Source organism: Gymnoscopelus microlampas (assembly GCF_963454915.1).
Source record: "Gymnoscopelus microlampas genome assembly, chromosome: 11".
Taxonomy (NCBI): Eukaryota; Metazoa; Chordata; class Actinopteri; order Myctophiformes; family Myctophidae; genus Gymnoscopelus; species Gymnoscopelus microlampas.
In genome coordinates this window covers 39,813,613-39,816,910 of record NC_139948.1, presented here as the reverse complement: position 1 = coordinate 39,816,910, position 3,298 = coordinate 39,813,613, and positions in this window count along the sequence as shown.

Genomic DNA, 3,298 nt, shown 5'->3' with positions numbered 1-3,298 from the left:
CATGACCAGTTTAGTCATTTAGTGAATTTGACCCTGGGAATATCAAAAGACTGAAACAGTCTAGCAATTTTGACAACTCACACTATCAATGTCACAATGGATTTCTGGGATCCATCTAAAAGCAGACAACACTGCGCAGAAACGCTGGGCTGTGATCAGTTGGCTTAATATTCATACATACAATGATGCCCTCAAGTCAGTACCAGCTACTATCATAAATATTTAAGTCACTTATTTTGCTACAATACTTCTCACTTCACCAAGATTCAAATAGAAACGTTGATAAAGAAAAACATCACATGGATGCAACTGGGACGTATCATCAGTGTTGTAGCCTGGGGTCATAGGGTGTTTCGGGTCTCGCAACATACAACATACACCCTCGCCCAGGTGACCCAGCCAGGGTTGATCAAGCCCCGACTTACGTCCCAGTAGCACCCACGGTCAGTCCTATAGGGAAAGACAGGGCAGTCCGCTTCTCTGGAAGTACTCTGCCGGGACTCGGGGAGGCTCTGGCACGTGGAGGGACTAGGCTCTGTGGGTTGTCTCCTGGCCGGGCTCCTCCTTCGTCTCACCAGGTCCAGGACCTGAGCGCTGCGCCAGATCAGGTGCACGGCCCCGATCCAAACATTTCCTTCTGGCGTGATGGTTCCTTGGGCCGATACCACTAGATTGGGCTGTCTAATGGTATTAGCTCTGCTTGCGGTACGCTGGAATGGCCCTCCTAAAGGCCTAACCGCGGGTTTGTTGGGCTTCTTCCTCACGGAAGATACAGCATGGGGCGCTAACCCATACTGCTCCCGGGGTGCCGTCTACATTCCGGCTGTCAACAGTCTCTCCTGTGGTCACCAAACTATTCCTGGTTGTCACGTAGTCTATAAATTCCTATAATTAAGAATCTGTAAATGGGGAATTTACCTATAGTCCTATAGTCATACCGTTATTTTCTCTTTTTGACAATTACGTGCACATTACAAGACACATACTTAAGACAACATACACACAAAAAAAAAAAAAAAAACACAAGACAGAATCAACGACAAGCCAGCAACCAACGATTGTTTCATTATTATCAATAAAGAAAATTATATTAAATACCATTATTTTCAATATATTAATGATTGCACAGGAAACATCAGTTGATGGAATAATAAAACCAGGCACTCACTCATGTTCAAGTACAGGATTTTTCTCCAAATTACGAGTCCCATGGTGGAGAGACTGATAGAGTCTTCTCTGTCAGTCTCCAGTGGAGTTGAAGACTGAATTAGGAAGATGTGGTGAGCTCTATGTGCGGGAAACCATGAACTGAGACTTCCTCTTCATTGAAATTCAGTTCTCTTCCATTTACTGTACATTCTCTATAGTTATTTAGTTTATAATCATTGATCATCAATTACAAACAATGAACCGTATGGGACAAAAGTAGTCGGATCAAACTGATTATGAACAAGGTATAGAATGTACAATCTAGTTTCTACCGTTCTAAACTGGGAGAAAATCCATAAAGCCAAAATGACACTTTAAGTAAAAATAAGATTGTATTAATCAGTGTCTTAAACTGCAATGCTCACAGTGGTTCCCAACATATTTTTTTCAGCATGACATCCTCAAGCTACCATGACATACAAACACACCCTAAAAGTAGTTTGTGTGTTTTGTGTCTTGGGCCTATACTGCCTACTGTCAGTTTCATGCTCACACAGCTCAGTGCAATAGCTCATGTGGATGTTGTGTATAGGCTCTTGTCACTTGAGGAAGTGAGAAACATATTTTCACCCATAAACTCCTGCTAATGAAATGGTATTTGTTTGCATAGCTAATGAGCGAGTGTATTTTGGATTTACTTTATGAGAATGTGAAGGAAAAGGGAAAATAGCCCCCCCCCCCAAAAAAACAAGAATCCAAAGTCCATTTATAAATAATAATGTACTTCCAATAACCTAATCTTTGTAGACTTGAGTGTGGGTAGCTGGGGAGTGATGTCATGAGGCTGCGCCTCAGGGCATATGGCTCACGCTTGCGTGGTCAAAGAGAGAAGTTGCAATCATTCCTGTGATTCCTATATGTTGTTGACCTTGATGATCATCTGCTGGAGCCTGGATATATCCAGAAATGGCACTTTACAAACATGTCACCGTTTCCCTCAAACTGCCAGCAACTTGGTTTGCCCAGACGGAAGCACAGTATGCGTTGCGAGGCATTACTGAAGATGTTACTAATTAGACAGTACTTTGTCAGCAGCCAGAGTAGAGAGCTTGCAATGGTGGAAAAAGTACTCAAATGTTTTACTTGAGTAAAAGTACCAATACTGCAATATAGAAATACTCCGTTACAAGTAAATGTCCAGAATTCAAAATTTACTTGAGTAAAAGTACAAAAGTATTGGCATCAAAATATACTTAAAGTACAAGTAAAAGTACTAAAATATTTGAAAATAGACGATCTACAAGCGTTGTGAGCTTGTAGATCTGCTATTTTCAAATAGCCTATGTATAAAATAGGGCTGAAGTGGTTAAAGTGGGAAGTGGGCTGAAATCTGAAAAGTAACTAGTTAACTAAAGTTTTCAAATAATAGTAGTGGAGTAAAAGTACAATATTTGCCTCTGAGATGCAGTGGAGTAGAAGTAAAAGTATTGGAAATGGGAGTGTACAGTACTTAAGTAAATGTACTTAGTTACTTTCCACCACTGCTTATAAGCAATCCTCATCGGAGGAATAAATACGTTGCACTCAAAGCTCATCAGTTCTTCTGTTGCAATGTTTGCCAGCATTACATTCTCTTAATTTTATGTATTTACAAATAAATTCATTGTATTTGACACAATAGCGTTTCCAACATTCACTGAAGTTTGAAGTTCAGAGTGTATTACATGGCTGTCAATAAATTAAATAAAACCTCCACAGGGTTCCAGGGCAGAGCCACAGGGTAGTCCCACTGCAGCATGGCTACAGACAAGGCCAGTTCTAGCCGTTAAGGCGCCCTGGGCGAACCGCCCCTTCAGACATTCCCAGGTATCCTGTATAGCTTACGATCTATAGTCAGGGTGCCCATTCCAACAAGGTTAATAGACCCAAACATATACATTGCCTACACACACCTTCCACTGGTGAATGGTTCAGAAACACCGATAATGGACAGCGAAAGTGCAAACTGCAAAGCACTGTGAAAATCCTGATGTATCTTTAAACTTTAAACATAAAAAGATAAAGTAGATTGTTAAGGTAGAATACAACATTTCAAGGCATGTTCATAGGTCAAGTCTACTACTACTTGATAAAATGGTGACCAGAAGAG